This window comes from Tursiops truncatus, chromosome 14 (assembly GCF_011762595.2).
Source record: "Tursiops truncatus isolate mTurTru1 chromosome 14, mTurTru1.mat.Y, whole genome shotgun sequence".
In the NCBI taxonomy this organism is placed as follows: domain Eukaryota; kingdom Metazoa; phylum Chordata; class Mammalia; order Artiodactyla; family Delphinidae; genus Tursiops; species Tursiops truncatus.
In genome coordinates, this window is record NC_047047.1 from 53,174,545 (window position 1) to 53,194,192 (window position 19,648).

The window sequence follows — 19,648 nt, forward strand, 5'->3', positions numbered from 1 at the left end:
TTGCAGATGACATGATACTATACATAGAGAATCCTAAAGATGCTACCAGAAAACTACTAGAGCTAATCAACAAATCTGGTAAAGTAGCTGGATACAAAATTAATGCACAGAAATCTCTGACATTCTTATACACTAATGATGAAAAATCTGAAAGTGAAATTAAGAAAACACTGCCATTTACCACTGCAACAAAAAGAATAAAATACCTAACAATAAACCTACCTAAGGAGAGAAAAGACCTGTATGCAGAAAACTATAAGACACTGATGAAAGAAATTAAAGATGATACAAACAGATGGAGAGATATACCATGCTCTTGGATTGCAAGAATCAACACTGTGAAAATGACTATACTACCCAAAGCAATCTACAGATTCAATACAATCCTTATCAAACTACCGATGGCGTTATTCACAGAACTAGAAAAATGGCACAATTTGGATTGAATTTGTATTGAATTGTATATTCAATTTGTATTGAAACACGAAAGACCCCGAATAGCCAAAGCAATCTTGAGAAAGAAAAACGGAGCAGATGCTCAACATCAATAATTATTAGAGAAATGCAAATCAAAACTACAATGAGGTATCACCTCACACCAGTCAGAATGGACATCATCAAAAAATCTACAAACAATAAATGCTGGAGAGAGTGTGGAGAAAAGGGAACTCTCTTGTACTGCTGGTGGGAGTGTAAATTGATACAGCCACTATGGAGAACAGTATGGAGGTTCCTTAAAAAACTAAAAATAGAACTACCATATGACCCAGCAACCCCATACCGGGCATATACCCTGAGAAAACAGTAACTCAAAAAGAGTCATGTACCGCAATGTTCACTGCAGCTCTATTTACAATAGCCAGGACATGGAAGCAACCTAAGTGTCCATCGACAGATGAATGGATAAAGAAGATGTGGCACATATATACAATGGAATATTACTCAGCCATGAAAAGAAATGAAATTGAGTTATTTGTAGTGAGGTGGATGGACTTAGAGTCTGTCATACAGAGTGAAGTATGTCAGAAAGAGAAAAACAAATGCCGTATGCTAACACACAAATATCGAATCTAAAAAAAAAAAGGTTATGAAGAACCTAGGGGCAGGACAGGAATAAAGATGCAGATGTAGAAAATGGACTTGAGGAGATGGGGAGGGGGAAGGGTAAGCTGGGATGAAGTGAGAGAGTGGCATGGACTTATATATACTACCAAATGTAAAATAGATAGCTAGTGGGAAGCAGCCGCATAGCACAGGGAGATCAGCTCGGTGTTTTGTGACCACCTAGAGGGGTGGAATAGGGAGGCTGGGAGGGAGACGCAAGAGGGAGGGGATATGGGGATATATCTGTATAGCTATAGATAGATAGATAGATAGATATGTATAGCTGATTCACTTTGTTATAAAGCAGAAACTAACACACCATTGTAACGCAATTATACTCCAATAAAGATGTTAAAAAAATAAAAATAAAAAACCCCCACAAAGCTTATTGCTTGGGACTTGTGAGTCACACAGTATTAATACCAATCCAGAGCCTTAAAGAACATATTCTTTCACAAATATCTGCATCAAATCCTAAACACTAGTCTCTGAATAAGAAGCAAAGGAAGAGTACTTTTCCCTCTCACTAAACACAACATTTGGCTCTCATCCTTCCTTCCAATTCTTAATGCTTTCAGAATTAAATCAAAAGTTCTCTCTGCCTCCAAATCAACTCTGGTGAATTCTTATATGAGTGGCATTTGTTTTAAGATTTTTGAAATAATAGTAGATATGGAAAGTTCAAAAGGGTCTGAATAATTGTTAAATTGATAGTTTTAACAGTTTTCATTATAGTTGGGTAACTAGGCATTGACTACACCCAGCTCCAGTAATAAAGAGATGTTACTGATGAAAATATGCTGCGTAGTGTTAAGAATCTCCCCAAATTTGGAAACTATAGCTCTAGATTAGATTATGAAAACAACTCAGTAAGTCAGATTTTGTGAAATGAATTTATAAGTGAAGTTCACCACATACGAGAATAACTAGATTTCTTTTTCTAACTCAAAAGCATAGCTAAAAATTTCAAATTTGGGGTAACAGTACCAGTTCTTAATCCCTCCCATAGTCCTTCAGTAAGGAAAAAGTAGGTCATAAAATGGAAACAGCTTTGTTGACAGTGGTATTTCGTTTTAGCTGCCAATTTAATGAGAAAACAAAAACATATCACTGCTTGGATATGTACAGTGTACTCTAAAAATTAGACTACATGCATATCTGAACTGTGAAGAATATGCATTCAGGCTTTGTCAGATTTTCATCAAACTGACAGCAATGCTCTATGCCAGAAAACAATGATACTTTAAGATATGCAAAGAAAGAAATGTTTCTCATAGATTTTACATACAGCAAAACTGATTTTCAAGTACAAGAGCATAAACAAACTCTTATGAACATGAAAGAACTCAGGAAATATTGTTCCCATGAGGCCTTCCAGGGGAACCTGATTTGAGACAATGACATAAGCACGTGAGGATGAGGAAGCGAAAGAGGAGAAAGGGTCTCCTGAAGGCACAGAGCCAGAATGTTGCGTGAAAGACCTTAGGAATGACAGAAACCTCATTCCCAACGGCCATCATGACCAGATCCATGAAGCACTGCCTGCCATCATGAGGTATCAAAAGCTAGGAATGTCAGATTCTTTGGTACCAAAGGTACACTTATTATGAGTCACAGGATCTGCAGAAACCCCAAGTCATGCCCTCTCTTTTAAATTACCACTCCCCCCTCGACTTCTTTTTTACATTAAAAAAAATAAAAACAAAATGGTATGGGCGTTAAAACGAAGTAAACTTGAATTCAAATGCCAGCTCAACCACTTACTGTGTCACCCTGACCTAATTATTTAATTTCCTCAAAGCCATGATGTATTCATCTAAGAGACAGGAGTAATAAAAGCATCTATATCACAGAGCAGTTGTAGTAACTGAAAAAGACAGTGCAGGCTAACTGCATAGGTCAGTGTCCAGCATAAAGTGCTTTACAAGTATTACCTATTATTATCATTATAATCCACAAATCATACCTTAGTCTATCATAAGCAACATAATACATAAAAATCAGATATGTTCAAATAGCAAAAAAAAAGTACACTTTATGTCCCAGATCAACTATTCATATATAAACTGACATTAGAAAATACCTGATGTTTAAGAGAATGACTGTCCTATGGATAATGTATTGAACTCTGAAGTTTTTCCAACTAGGCAAAACTATACTATTTAAATATTCTTTAAAAGCTTTTTTCATTTCTGAAATCCTTTCAATGACTTCTGAAACCAGCAAACCAAAAAAAAGTTTTAAATAAACTAGATATTATCAGACCATTTTAGTTGATTTTATATATATACATGTTTACTTATATTCCCAATATAGTAAAACCACTGCATTTGTCTGAATTACCTTCTCATATGTATAACTCCCTATTAGGACACATGAAGAGGTAACACCAGTGTTAGATAGCTTTACTGTCAAAAAACAGGTCACTTCACTACGAAAACCTCGGATTAGAGTCCAATCCATAAAGTTCCATTCTGCTGCCCAACTTGTCCTTGTTGCTGAAGACCCCGGCTGCTGTTGTTTTACGTATGATAAAATGTACCCATTTTACATATACAATTTGACGAGCTATGACAAACATATACACTTGTGTAACCACCACCACAATATACAGAACATTTCTATCACTCCAAAAAGTTCCTCTGTGCCCCTTTGAGGATAATCTCCCCATCACCTCTAGACTTAGGCAAACACTCATCTGCTGTCAGAGTAGTTTTGCCTTTTCTAAAATTTCATGTACACAGAATCATACAGTATGTACTCCTTTGTGTCTGGCTTTTTTCACTTAGCATAATGTTTCAGAGATCCATCCATGTTGTGTTTATCATTAGCTTGTTCCTTTTTATTGCTTCCATGGCTCTTGAAAATTTTGGGCCCTCAGATTTGGAAGAAGGCTGAGGAAAGCCCAAAGAAAGTAGTTTAGGCTGGTATAAAGAACACATCACCAGCTACCTGCATGTGTCCATTAAAAGCTTGATATTATAAGGTTAAAGCATTTTCCCCCTTGACCCTAACACTGTCTTTTTCAGCTCAAGCTGCTGAAATCAGAGGGAGTTCATGTCCTACCTCTATTTGACTACCTGGATGATGAAACAAGGGCTAAAGGTAACTTGGACTTTGTCATGATTTTATGCTTGTTCATTTTACTACAAGACTGACTTCATACATATTGACAGAAATGACCTTTCTTAACTTCAGCAAAGCAGCTCACGAATAAAATAACTGCTCTTCCTAATCCCAATAGTTTTTCAATTAGCAATGACAAAAAATAAGTTCAGGGCTACATGATTTTACTTCTGGTTGTTCTTTGTCCTCTTCTCCATCCTAAATAAATGACTCCAGATTACAAAAAGTATAAATAAATAAATAAATAAAAATCAGAGAGCAAAGGTTTCATGAAGCTTTTGGAGAAAATTTTATTTGCAGGTTTGATTATCTAATCATTTTAGTGCTATGTTTATAAGAAATTAGTGAAGTAGAACAGAACATGACTCTAAAGTACAATCATAATCCTAATATTCACCAAAGTGAATTTACTTTACCCTGGAACATGGTCATAGTATGAACAACTTATCTAGAATGTTTCATACAGAGAATATTTTCTCAAGATATATAACCATTATCAGGGCTTCCCTGGTGACGCAGTGGTTAAGAATCCTCCTGCCAATGCAGGGGACACGGGTTCGAGCTCTGGTCCAGGAAGATCCCACATGCCGCAGACCAACTAAGCCCACGTGCCACAGCTACTGAGCCTGAGCTCTAAAGCCCACATGCCACAACTACTGAGCCCGCGTGCCTAGAGCCCATGCTCCGCAACAAGAGAAGCCACTGCAACAAACAGTAGCCTCCGCTCGCCGCAACTAGAGAAAGTCCACACGCAGCAACAAAGACCCAACGCAGACAAAAATAATAAAGTAAATAAATTTATAAGAAAAAGATACAATATATAACCATATCAGTACAAAAGTCCCCAATATTCCTGGCAAAACAACTCAAACACTGATGCTTTGCTTGGTAGAATAGCCTCCTGCTCAAAAAAATTAGCTCATATATCAGTCTGGTCCTAAAAAGGAGGCTTCTCAAGACAAGGTACTTTGTGGCACTTCACACTACTGATAATTCCTCCCTTCCTGAAACTCTTGACACTTCTGCTGACTTTCAAAACACTCGAATTCAAAACACAATCATTCATGTTCATACTTTTTCCTTCAGCCTCCTAAATTCAAGAGGGAAGTGGGCCCCCCAAAACAGTAATTAGCCTTCAACCCAAAACATAGTATCTGCCCTCTGATCCAATCTCATTGCTTCAACCATCACTTCTAGATTGACTTCTCAGATGAATTTTAGTCTGGATTTTAATCATTAAGCTTGGTTGCTGTACACAGCTCTTTAAACATAACATAACCAAAATCTTCATCTCTGCCCCCAAACCACCTTCATATCCCAATCTAACTACTATTTGTATTAACTACCTGTTAATCTACCTATTCGTAATCTCTCTTTTAGTAACTTGGGCTAGAAACCATAAATCTTTTATATAAATCCAGTCACTACACACCATGTCCCAACACATCTTCCATTTAAGTATCTCATTTGTCCTCCATCATAATCTTGAGCCTTATGACCTATTCTCTGGATTATCTAACAGCCTCCTAATTGGTCTCCCTGACTTCAATCTCCCCTTCCTTCAATCCACCTTACAGATTACCACCAACTTGATTTCCCTAAAACATACCTTACCTGTTCCCAAAAGATAAAGTTGCTTCCCACTCCTCAACTAAAATTGAGTACAAAATATCCAGTCTGGAACCGTCTCTAACCTGCCCAGCCGAGGACTTACACAGGCCACGTACATCATGCTTACTCCCACCTCACAATTTGCCCTATCTCTTTAAGCTAACCAAATCATTCAACACGCCTATGAAATAACATCTCCTCCTTGATGCCTTCTTCAACCTTTCACCCCACCCTCTCACCATTCCTATACAATCATTCATATTCCTTTTAACATTTTCACCTTCCTTATCCCCTCACATCCTAATCTGTGACCTTGGCACCTAGCAAGTATTGAGTAAAATACACAGTAAGGTAAAAAATACTTCTTCAAGAAAAGATATCCTGTCAGCCATTCCAACATTCACAAAAATATTATATTGGAAGACTGATTAACCCCTATCATCCACTGTAACATTTATTAAGTACAGGCAGTTCTGGATTTCCAGGAATTTTACTTTTTGCATTTCACATTTAAAGCACCCAGACAACTACATCCACTTAACTGCAGACAGAGGACACACTAATGAATTTGTCACCTGGTTTGTTTCCAGATGCAACATAAAGCATCCCCAACTCCCTACCTCAGTGGAGCCCTACAGCCCTTTTTGAAAGCATCTTTGGCTCTAGGCCAGAATCCACTCCGCCTAGCTCTTCCTACGGGTCCTTGAGATTAGAGTCAAGGAAAGAAGCAGCAAGACTAAGCCCCGAGCAAAGGGAAGGAAAACAAATATACACAAAGGATTGTTAAGTATAAAGCAATCACTGTGTTCCCCTTCTCTCCCTCATATAACCATTCAAGCATTATTCTTCCAAGGATTCACTTCAATCCAAATACTTTTGGAGTCATTTTAAAACTGGCTTTAGGTTAAAATGTTTAATGTGTCATTTTATAGAGATACTGTCTAATTAATCCGTAAAAACTCTTAAACACGATTAACAAAAACACCAGCATTCTAATGGCAAAGTAAATCCATATCTATGCCAGTAAGATTTTGTCATTAAGAAAAAAACAGGGACTTCCCTGGTGGTCCAGTGGTAAAGAATCCGCCTTACAATGCAGGGGACACCGGTTCTATCGCTGGTCAGCAAACTAAGATCCCACATGCCGCGGGGCAACTAAGCCAGAGCCCACACGCCCTGGAGGCTGCGCACCACCACTAGAGAAGAGAAAACCCGCCGGCAACAAACGATCCCGCCTGCTTCAACGAAGAACCCGAGTGCCCTGACACAGCCAAAAAAAAAACAAATAAAATTTTAAAAAAAGAAAAAAACAAACAAGAAAATAGAAAATAGGGGAAATGATAATAGCAAATACACAAAAGGGGAAATTTAAATGGCCAATAAACATATGAGAATGTTCATCCTCACAGTAATAGGAAAATGCAAAATTAAGGTCACAATGAAACATAATTTCTCTCTCATTACATTGAGGGGGGAAAGATTCTCAGTACCAAATGGAGACAAGGATATAGAGCTGTGCTGTCTGATACAGTAGCTACTAGCCACTTGTGACTAGTAAGAATCTGAAATGTGGCTAATGCAAATTGAGACTTGCTGTTAAACATAAAATACATGATGTAACTACAAGAAAATTTTAAGTTACATGTATGACCAACATTATATTTATATAGGACAGCACTGATATTGACATAGAGCAACAGGCACTTTTATATACCACTGGCCAGAGTATAAACTGGTACAGCCACTTTGGAGAGAATTTCAAAATATTTAGGTGGGTTGTAGGATAAGAATAACCTAAGTTCAGCAGTTATACTCCTAACTTCGTGCTCTAGAGAAACTCTCACACATATATACAAAAAGATGTAAATTATGTTTCAGCACAATTGTATATAAATACAAAAATAATCCAAATGTTCATCCAGAAACACTAGACAAAATGTGTTATGATCACACAATGGGATACTATGCAATACTATTTAAAAAGAGGAATAGATCAACAAGGAAAAACTTTGCAGAAATGTTAAGTAAAAAAAGCTAATTGTATTTAAAAAATTCCATATACAATCATGCTCAGCAGCTATAAACTATCTTAAAACAGTCCTATACGCTATTTTCACATAGATACACATGGAGATTGTATATGTGAGGGTAGGCACAAAATTCAAGACAGTGGGAAAGAAACGATGGTATCCAGGAAGATTACAGAAGGGCTTCAACTATACCGATAGTGTTCCATACCCTAAAATAAGCTGGGTAGTGGGTACTTTATGTTCTTTATTCTTTTTATGCCTGAAATATTTGTTTTAATATATGATTTTGTATACCATGTATAGCACTATAACTGGGTATACTTTATGGTTTGGGGGACATAAGCAAAAACTTCACAATTTTAATCATGCGAAAAGCAACCTTTATACCTTGAATAACATCAGCATGCAGGAGAGGCAACACTTAAACACCAATTATATAAAACACCAATTTTATACCACTACTAGCAACATAATGAGAAAAACAGAAGAATACAAATCAGGGGTCAGCAAACTTATTCTTTAAAGAACCAAATAGTAAATATTCGGGGCTTTGCAGGGCCATATGGTTTCTGTCACAGCTACTCAACCCTGCCATAGTAGTGGGAAAGCAGCCAGACAGTATGCAAACAAATGAGCATGGCTGTGTTCCAATAAAACTTTATTTACAAAAACAGGCAGCATACCAAATTTGGCCAGTGAGCTACGGTTTGATAACCCCTGTCAAGATCCATCTTTAAAAAAGAAATCAAGGGCTTCCCTGGTGGCGCAGTGGTTAAGGATTCGCCTGCCAATGCAGGGGACACAGGTTCAAGCCCTGGTCCGGGAAAATCCCACATGCCGCAGAGCAACTAAGCCTGTGCACCACAACTACTGAGCCTGCACGCCTGGAGCCTGTGCTCCACAACAAGAGAAGCCACCGCAATGAAGAGTAGCCCCCACTCGCCACAACTAGAGAAAGCCCACACGCAGCAAGAAGACCCAACACAGCCAAAAAATAAAATAAAATAAAAATAAAATAAAATAAAATAAAATAAATATAATTTTTTTAAAAAATCAATAAATCCATTAAGTCAAAGTCTGAAGGAGAAATGGATTTCTATAGTAACAAAGTATGCCATGAATTACCTGGTAATCATAAAAGAGAAAATGTTTCTTGTCCATGGAGACATCTAGCAATCACCACCTTAACCCAGCAATCAAACTTAGTACCACAAATAGTGCGACGCAATCATTTTGTACCTCCTGATGTGATGTAATACGAAGCAGCATCACCTATGAAGTATCCCGGCCAAATGTTTAACCTGAATTCAACGCAGTCTTTAGTTAAGTTTTAAACAAGTTTAAAAAAAACAGACAAATTCTGAATACAGGACATTTTACAAAATAATTGGTCTCTTGAGAAAGTCATTTTTTAAAACTGGTGTTTAAATTTAAAAGTGAATTGAGACACAACAGCAAATGCAATGTAATACAAGATCCTCACTGGACCTTGGTATGGAGGGGAAAAAACTATATACATCTGGATTGGGGATTACATGACTTCTGGGGATTAGATAATTGTGTTACGTATGATAAAAATATTTTAAGTATTGAGGAAAATGTCATTTTTTGGAGATTCATACTTAAGTATTTAGGGGTGAAGTACATGATGTCTATAGTTTATTTTTAAATGGTTCGGCAAGATTATGGATGAAGCAAATAGGGCAAAAATATAAAATACCATCGAATTTAGGTGGTGGCATATATGAACTCAATGTACTGTTACAATATTCCATAGGATTAAAAATTTTCATAATAAAAACACCAGAATGCAATGAGATTATATACTTATTAAATTTTTTTCATCAATCTCCTCCACAAATATTAGTCTTAAGTTTCCCTAAAAGCTCTCAAGGTCCTAAACTTTCCTAAAGTTCACAACCCTGATGTTTTTCCTTTTAAGCATCTGATTTCTAAAAGTGAGAACAAGGCAATTACAAGGTAAGACAATCTAATTATACTGCCATTTGACTTTTATACATTTTATAAAGATTCTTAATATATAAAACATACTGATAATTCCTTTATAGCATTTTTACTTTTCACTTTGTATAATAATTCATATACACGTTTACTCCTTTCCTCATACCACACATGGCAGACTCAGATAATCTTTGTCCCCCAAAGTATCTAACACTAGCAGACAATATTTACTTACTAAATAAAAATTGAATAGCAGGAAATTTGTGTTCATACCTTTAACACGTTAAGCATCAAATCTTTGAGAAGGAATGCAAACCTCCCTCCCCTCTTCTTACTCTCTATTCTCCTCCCCCTGAAAGATACTGTTTTTATGGGAAAATCTATTCAGCAACTATTTATAGAATATAATATAGATACATGGATAAATCTGCACACAAAACTAACACAGTTGTTGTCCCTGTGTTGCTTACACTTTGGTAGAAAATGACAATCTTAAAACAGAACTCTTTTTTTTTTTTTTTTTTTTTGCGGTACGCGGGCCTCTCTCTGTTGTGGTCTCTCCCGCTGCGGAGCACAGGCTCCGGACGCGCAGGCTCAGCGGCCATGGCTCACGGGCCCAACCACTCCGAGGCATGTGGGATCTTCCCGGACCGGGGCACGAACCCGTGTCCCCTGCATCGGCAGGCGGACTCTCAACCACTGCGCCACCAGGGAAGCCCCTAAACTTTTAATTATTATAAAGTGCATGTAAAAGTTCCATCTTAACCGGTACGTGGGCCTCTCACTGTTGTGGCGTCTCCCGTTGCGGAGCACAGGCTCCAGACGCGCAGGCTCAGCGGCCATGGCTCACGGGACCAGCCGCTCTGCGGCATGTGGGATCTTCCCGGACCAGGGCACGCACCCATGTCCCCTGCATCGGCAGGCGGACTCTCAACCACTGCGCCACCAGGGAAGCCCAGAACTCTTAATTTAAGAGTCAAAAGAACCTCAAGACATCAGATGGTCCAACCCTCTGCCTTAATGCAAAAATATTACATTACAGATTAAAGCCACTAAATTGGAGAAAGAATAAGTAACTCACAAAGTCACAGGATCATTAAAAGGTTCAGTGGGAACCTCAAACAGGGTCTTCTGCCTCCTGGTTTACCATATATCATTTAGTATAGCAATAAGAGAAAGCACTCAAATGTTCCAAGGCTCTATGGTAATGACTACCTGGAATACCCCAACCCAACAATTTTATGAAATATCCTCACTTAACAAACAAGAACACTGAGGCATAGAAACATTAAGTAACTTGCTTTAAATTACCCATCTACAGAGTGGTGGAAGAGGGATTCAAATCCAGGTGGTCTGACTTTAGAGTCTATGCTTCCAATCACCTTCCTCCTTTTGGAACTTTTTCCAAAAACATAGCCCACTCCTAGTACAAAGCTTTCTTACACTTAATATACACATACAAACATATGCAACAAAACAGTGTCAAGCATCCTACAGCATTACCTAAAAGCATAGAGTAGCAAAGATTCAGAAATATGTATCTAAATCTTTGGAAAAGACGCCTCAAGCACATTTGTGAAACAGTAATTCTCACCTAGGTCTGTGGATGTAGACCAGTTTTCATTCTTAGGTGACTAAGAAGATAACAGATTTAAGGCCTAAAAACATACTCTTTTAATGTCATCACTGTTTGGCCAGCACCTCTGACCATCGTTCAAGTATAATCCTGAAGCTACTGCTATCTAGCATCTCCCAAACTTTGTTAGACAAAATATCACACAACCAGTTAACCATCACACTTATTTTTACCTTGTTAGATCGTTTTCAGTCCTCTTAAAACCCAGGGTCAGTGTTATTCCAGACAGCTCTCTATAATTAACTATGCATTTCTACTCCTTTATATTCAAAATATACCTTATACCTGACTCCGTAACTTGGCCATGTAATATATATCCGAACCAAAACAAAAGACCCACCTACATGAATTCTACTTTGTAGGATGGTCATAAAGTCTGAAAACATAAATATTATTTTAACATATTCTATAACATCAATAAACCATTTATTGTGTATGCATCTGTGTTTCCAGACCTGGTAGCCACCCTGTACTTAAATAAAAATCAAGTAAGCAAAGACAGAGGCAGAAAAAGCAACACAAATCAAAAGTACAACAGCAAATAACCTGAACTAAAATACAAACCTATCTCTGAGAAAAAGACTCAAGATGTAAGATAAGAGCAATAACATTCTAAATCATCACTTAATCCTTATAAGCCTCTACTTCCCTTATGAACTAGAGTTAGATTTTATAAAACAAAAACAAAATGAAAGTATAACTTAACTCTATTATGTACTGAGCTAAAAGTTACCATTTCACTTTCACATTTTGATTCAAAACACTCCAGAAGAGCTGAACATAAAGAAGTTAAACTCAGTTTCCTTACATTTAGGACCTAGAACCACCAAAGCTTTAATTAAATTCTGAATCATATAAACAAACTCAATTATAAGAGATAATTTAAGAAATCAAGTAAGGTTGTTTTTGTCTTGTTTTTCCATCTAAAATACAGGCACTCAAAGATGTCCAAATGTTGAACAGCTTCATGAACCTGGTCTGAATTACAGTACTAAATTTAATATATTCAAAAGTACAAGTTCTTTTGCACATCAATTTTGATAAAAGTGATAAACACATTAAAAGTGAAACTAGAAATTTGAAGGCTTATTTGAGTGCTATAAAGGAGGTATCTTAGGTCATGAATGGAACTAGTGTTCATTTTTACATTGGGGCACTGAAATAAACACAAGTTGATTTGCTTTAAAATAAAAAAATCGATCTCAATTCACTGCAGCAAGCAAGATCACATGAAACTCTAACTCAATGACTCACTAATGAAAGCAAAAGACCATTATGCATTAAAACAAAAACAAACATCAAAGATCTCTCATGCTTATAAGTGTGCAATGTTTGCGTAAACTCAAGAAGAGCCATCTTTACCAAACTGGATCATCACTAGTAAAGTTAAAGAACAGAAGTAGAAAACTAAGCACCTACTTCATCATAAGTGCAAGAGGACATCCTCATCCAGAAACTTACAATGCAGGAAGACAAAGACACAACTTCAAGTAATATACCACAACTACGGAATTAAGGGACGCAGTGGCTATATACAGATCAATATGAGCACAATAAACCTAAGAGACAGATTGACTCCATCAGCTATCTTCAAGAGAACGGTCTTATAACTAGAGACAGAACAGCAGTCACAAATCAGTGACAGTATTTCAGACACTACTGGCCAACCATTAATCTTTCAGCTATATTCGCAAAAGAAGAGAAACAACAGGGTCTTTTCTAAACACAAATAATAACATATATTTTATAGGTACATCCCAAGTTATGGAGACCTGTTTACCCTCCTCCCATTTTCCCATCTTTTCTCCCATTCTCCTGTCCAAGAACCCCTCTATCCAAAGTTGGACAGTACATGGTGTTTCCCCCAGCTTCCCTCATGCCTAATGTAGGGATTTCTTTTTTTATCTTTGGCTCACATTTTAATCTTAGGTACAACAATATTTCCCCCTTCCTACTTCCTCTTTTCATATTCCAGTTTTTGTCCAGTTACAGAAAAACTCTTCTTCCCTCTCTCTTGTCAAAAATAGTAAAGCTCTAATCATAGCTTCTCAGCAAAGTGTAGAAAACACCATACATGCCAAATCCCACTCATAATTAAATCATCCACAAAGGAAGCAGAGTTGTAATGTAAATTAAGGAAGAGTTTGTTATCGGAACAGAAGATCTCCGAGGGCAGGGATTGTGTCTATTTTGTTGGGCCTCCTGCCTGGAATGGAACATTGCATATTAGAAGGCACTCTGAATGCAAGAATAATTGGGGCGTAAGAGGAGGGTAGCCCACAGACTAAATACTATTAAGCTCTACTGAATTTTTTTACTTCTCAATGGGTTGGTAGCCTAGAGAAGTAAAAGTAACAAGAAGCCTCTCATATCTAAACTTGATCTCCCACACATTCTACCATTTAGAGTTGCTTTGAGTTTAATTATTTGCTCTTTGTAAGAGACTAGGAAGGGCCACCTGTGTTCAATAGATATCACCAGTTCCTTAACTCAGAGTTGATTGCTTTAATCAGAAAAGGGAAAAAGAAAAACTCTTTGCCAAAATAGCTTAAGCACCCATGAGTAATATGGACACTCCTAGATTCTCCTATTCATAAGAACATCTATTAACCATCCCTTTTCAAGGTTAGGAGCGCACTTATACGTACCTACACCAAGAAAATGCAATTATACTTAAGAATCAGTGACATTACCCTCAAGCTTTTAAAAGTTCTTTGAAATCCTTCAGAACTTCACAAATTTATCAAACCTACTTCTCAGGTATGTACTACCTATCAAACAAACTCTATACACTTGGCTTTTTTCTTATATAACAAACTTGATTATACCTAATAACATAACCACATTGGACAACAGTTTTCCATGAAAGAAAAGGTTTTTCATATTTCTTTCATACAAATGCACTTTTCATTCACAGCCTATTTTGAAATGGAGATCATTCTACATAGACAAAAAGCACCAGCAATACCAGACTCAGGTCTTACCCTCCCTATATCACTACCAGTAATTGGTCCCATCTCTAAAAGTAAAACAAGTTCCTTAATATTAAATACAAGTCTTGCAATGTTTCTCTCTCATCTAAACTTCAGACCATGTTTTAGTAGATCTTCTTTTATTCAAAAGGATGCAAAACAAGTTTTCCAACTAGCATTATGTTTCTTAACTTTAAGATCTTTAATTTTCAAGAAATAAATCAATTTAAAGCCAATAAATATAATCTTGATATTTTAACATACTCCAAAAGAAAACTATGAATCCATTTTTAGCAAGTTACTATTAAACTACTTATTAAGTCATAAAAGCATGAAATTGGCAAACTATGCTTTAAATGTTACAAATCATGTTAAATGTCTAAATATATGAACAGGCTAAAACTACAATTGATTGTTAAACTACTGGGTTCTTCAGTAAGTTATTACGAAGGGTATCATGTTAAGATATTGCAGATGTGGTCAGAAGTTAGCTGTAGTAAAAGAAAAAAAAATTTACTTGAGAAATTCTGTGTCATGGCTTACCATAATTCAGAGCAAAATGTTTATGTCTGTCATTAACATTAAACTTAAGAGGAGAAATAAAACACTTGAAAACTTAAAAAAAAAGGTATGAGCTACCACATGGTATTTGTTTCCTAGGTTGCTAGATGATACTAAAAACTATATCTCAAAATCTTCATAACACCTGAGAAATGAAACTACAGTAGATAGACTACACTTTTGGAAAGCTTTATACCTTTATCAAGAATTCAGTGAAGACTTATTTTTATAACACTGATTCAACTACCTAATCAAATCACTCTAGTCTAAATGCTGGTGGTCTGGTCTGGGGACAAACCAGAGAGACAGAATGCTGAAAAGTGTAACTCAAGTCAAATCTAAACTAGGAGGTTAAATCACCTTAGAAATGTTTCATTTGAAAAAAAGATTCAAAAATGGCTAATCAGAGATATAAGCATATTTAAATTAGTTGGAAAGATCAAAAGTGATTTTATTTTAAATCAATGTTTTGATGTAAAGAAGTATCACCAACAAAGACAAGAATAAAAAACAGATTATGAACCCCATGTATCTTTTTTTTTTTTTTTTTTTTTTTTTTTGCGGTACGCGGGCCTCCCACTACCGTGGCCTCTCCCGTTGCAGAGCACAGGCTGCGGATGCGCAGGCTCAGCGGCCATGGCTCACGGGCCCAGCCGCTCCACGGCATGTGGGATCTTCCCAGACCGGGACACGAACCTGTGTTCCCTGCATCGGCAGGCGGACTCTCAACGACTGCGCAACCAGGGAAGCCCCCATGTATCTTTTTCTTCGCCTGTACTTGTTAGATCAGCTGCTAGAAGCTGATGACAAGCTCTGTTACTTTATAAATTTTATGACAGTCAAGCAAAAACTATAAAAATCAATACTCCCCAAATCGACACTATTTTACCTTCACCGTTCAGTTTGAGTACAGGATAGTGAGATGGGTAGTAATCCAGATTACACTTTTGTAGTTTTCTCAATTTCTAGGAATTTTATTCATATCCCCAATCACTCAATCCTCCTAATCCACACAGTGTGAAAAATCATCAAAAATCCATATTCCCCAAAATTCTCTTACCACTCATTGTAATTTTAACCTAAGTATTACTTAAATAAATTTTCCTATTAGACTTTTGGAACGTAAAAAAATTTTAACTCTTAGAACTCTGATACTTCAGTTGCTTCCCTACTAATTTTTCCTTAAATCAGTGAACTGTGAAAGGCATATTTCACAAAAAAGTAAAATGCCATGTATATTTTAATAAGTGAATTTTATTCACCTTATTAATATCTTATGAAGGACTACTGTAGAGTTCTATTTTATTTACCTTCTATGCTAGATAATGTCAAAAAATACTTTTAAATAATTACGTATAATATACAAATATTCATATAATGTAGATAATACATGTAACTACCACCACTGAGTATGGGGGGGAACATTCACTCCCAGTATCACGTGCAATAAATGTTTACCAATCCATCTACAAGGACATGTTTGCAATCTTTCCACTACTGGCTCAGCCAGTTTTCAATGAAACTCCACAATCGCTAAACAATACTATGGCAAATCCTACTCTTCCACGAATGCCAAGAGATAGTGTATCAGCGTCACATTTTAATTCAAAAAACTCCATTAAAAAAATGTACGTTATAAGAAAATAAACTTTCAACGACAGCCACTTTTTCTGACCTCGTCAACTTGTGAATGAGGCGTTCTTAGAAGCACAGATATTTTAGACACTATATTATTCCTTCAAATGCTGTAATCTTAAGGGATTTGGTAATTACATGTGAATTACTAACATAAGCTAATATTTACTGACCTATCAGACAAACTGAAAAGGCTTTCACCTGTTCCTGGAGTCTTTATAGAAATCACCCAGTATAAGAAAACAGGTGTTGAAAGCTCTGATGGTCACATCACAGAGAATAATCACAACATGAACAAATCCAAAGGGTAATGTCCAAGAAACTGGGGAAATCTTAACTAACGGGTATGAAAGATCAAATAAAAATACTATTCCATGCTGACAGTGCAACATAAACACTGCAGAAACTGTAGTAAGACTTTTTATGAGAGCAAAAATAAATGAAGAGGAAAAAAGACAAACAACCATTTAAAAAAAAAAAGATAAAGAAGACACTGAGAGAAGGTAAGAAACACAGTAAAAATCAGGATTATCCCTGAAAGAAAATCTGTTGACTAACAAAATCTGTTCTAAATACTAAACAAAAGTTCTATTGAAACAACCCATTGTCCATTCAAGAAGCCTACAATATTATTCCTTTAAGAAATTACCATTTCAGGGCTTCCCTAGTGGCAGAGTGGTTAAGAATCCACCTGCCAATGCAGGGGACATGGGTTCGAGCCCTGGTCTGGGAGGATCCCACATGCCGCGGAGCAACTAAGCCCATGTGCCACAACTACTGAGCCTGAGCTCTAGAGCCCGCGAGCCACAACTACTGAGCCCGTGAGCCACAACTACTAAAGCCCACATGCCTAGAGCCCCTGCTCGCAACGAGAAGTCCCGCACCGCAACGAAGAGTAGCCCCCACTCGCCACAACTAGAGAAAGCCCGTGGGCAGCAACAAAGACCCAATGCAGCCAAAAATAAATAAATTAAATAAATAAATTTTTTAAAAAAAGAAATTACCATTTTAATAGTAAAACTGCAACTGTATCTTTTTAAAAGGCTATACACTTGGAAAAGACTACTATAATAATTAGAACAACTTGCCTCACCATTTATTTAGAAATGCTCTATTTAAAAGCAGGCCAACAATAGGAACTTTGCTATTGCACAACAGAGAAAGTAAATGAAATAATGTCTATTAACATTCAGTGTTGATAACATGTTTCTGCATCTCCTAGAACATACTGATCTACGCTAACCTGAACAATTTGCCACTTCCACATCCATGCAGTAGCTCAAATAAAATGAGTTCCTGTGTTAATCCCACAGTAAACCTCGGTAATTCTCACATCACAGGAGTTGTAAACGTTTGTTAACAGAAAAAGAATGTTTTTCCCAAAATAGCTACATAACTCTTAAGACTACTCAAATTCCTAAATAATCCTTTTTACAAGTCTCCCACCAACTTTATTTTGATACATTAAACATGTGGAGCCTATTTTAAAAGGTATTTAACAGTGACTTCATCAAAACAGCTTCCTAGTTGTTCTCATGTCTTTTTTCTAAAGTTTTCAAATTGTTTTTAAGCCAACTTGAATAGTGATGAATGTGAGCCGCTATCAAAACGCTTAAGAAGCATTCTGCCAAACAAGATGGGCAAAAATGTTCTAGATCTGCTCAATCTGACATTAGAGGTCATGCAACTTGAAAAATGAAATAACTATTTCCAACACTCATTGAGCCCTTCATTTTAAACATAACTTCAGGGCTATTTCCACACTCTACATTTAATAATACAATTTTTTAAAAAGGATGTTAGGCTCGGTGAAATCAGAAACTGATCTGCCACTTAAAGCTGGTGAGTCTATTCTTAATGGGCCTCTGGTAGATTTGGGATACTGACGATAGCAGTTTCATTTAAGAACTTCACTAGTAAAAAGAATGACACCCGAAAAGGATTGCTGGGGAAGACAGGGAAGAGAAGACCGGAGTCTCCTGAGAAAAAAAAGATAAACGATTTAAATAAAGTCGCTAAGGAGGAAGGAGGTGGTGAGACGCGCAGACAGAAGAGCGAGAAAGAAGATTTAACGAGGAAGTGAAATGGAGCGCAGAGGAAGGCAGAAGCTAATGAGGAAACAAATGGGAAAAGGTAGTGTTTTCAAACAGGCATGCACCAGGAAGGGACGAGTTACGGCCTGGAGTAGCCCCAGTGCTTTCAGGTGAAAGAGATGCTCGCAGAGAACAGGGACAAGCAGTTTACTTCCAGGCTTTCGAGCAAACTAAAATTCCCTGCCCCGAAGCTCTCCCAGCCTCGGCCGAGCGCGGAGGCGGCGGCTGGGGAAGGGGCCTAGCCAGGAGCCAGGCCCGGCGTTCCGCTCCTCTGGGCTCCGCGGCCGAGGGAAAGAGGCGAGGATTAAGCGGGGAGAGGTCCCGGCCGCAGCTCGGCGGCACCCCGAAAACGGTCCGGGGCCTCGGCGGTGCCCGCGAGCCGTTCCCCCTGCGGCGGGGCGCCCAGCGGCCTTACCTGGGGCGAGGGAGGGAGGCGAGGTCTAGGGCGTCCGCTCGCGCCCGCCGCAGAACCCCTCTGCTGCACTCAGCCCAGGCTTCCAACGGAGGCGCGACCCTGGCTCAGCCGCCGCTTCCCCCTCGGGGTCTTGGCCACCGCCTCCGCCGCCTCCGGGGCTGTTTACACCGTTGGGCCCCGCACGCCGCCGCCGCCGCCGCTGCCGCCTTCTCTCCACCCTAGCGCCGTTGCCGATTCGGCCGCCGCCACCTCCTCCGCCGCAGCCTCGTCTCTCTGGAGCATCTTCCAGCCACCGAACCCTGAGAAACAGAAACTCCAGCCGCGCCGGCAGGAAACTCCCCCGCAACTGCTAGGGGGACGAAGCGGTCAGAACACCGGCGGCTTTTCCGCCATTGAGCAGCAGCCGCTCGGCTCCTTCTGCAACCCCCCTCCCCGCACCCTGTCCTTCCCCGCCCCTCGGAGAGCCCCACCCCCAGCTCCCACCCATTGGCACGCCGCGCGGT

General features: G+C 38.3%; 1 protein-coding gene across 4 annotated transcripts in view; it reads right to left on the bottom strand.

The window, feature by feature from the left end:
• The window catches only part of PPM1B (protein phosphatase, Mg2+/Mn2+ dependent 1B), a 91,362-nt gene extending 72,077 nt beyond the window's left edge, over positions 1–19,285 (bottom strand). For all 4 annotated transcript variants that reach the window (XM_033838631.2, XM_033838632.2, XM_033838633.2 and 1 more), the window contains exon 1: positions 19,146–19,285. The gene's annotated coding sequence lies outside the window, so the exon portion shown is untranslated. The remainder of the gene's footprint in view (positions 1–19,145) is intronic.
• Positions 19,286–19,648: the final 363 nt, after the last annotated feature.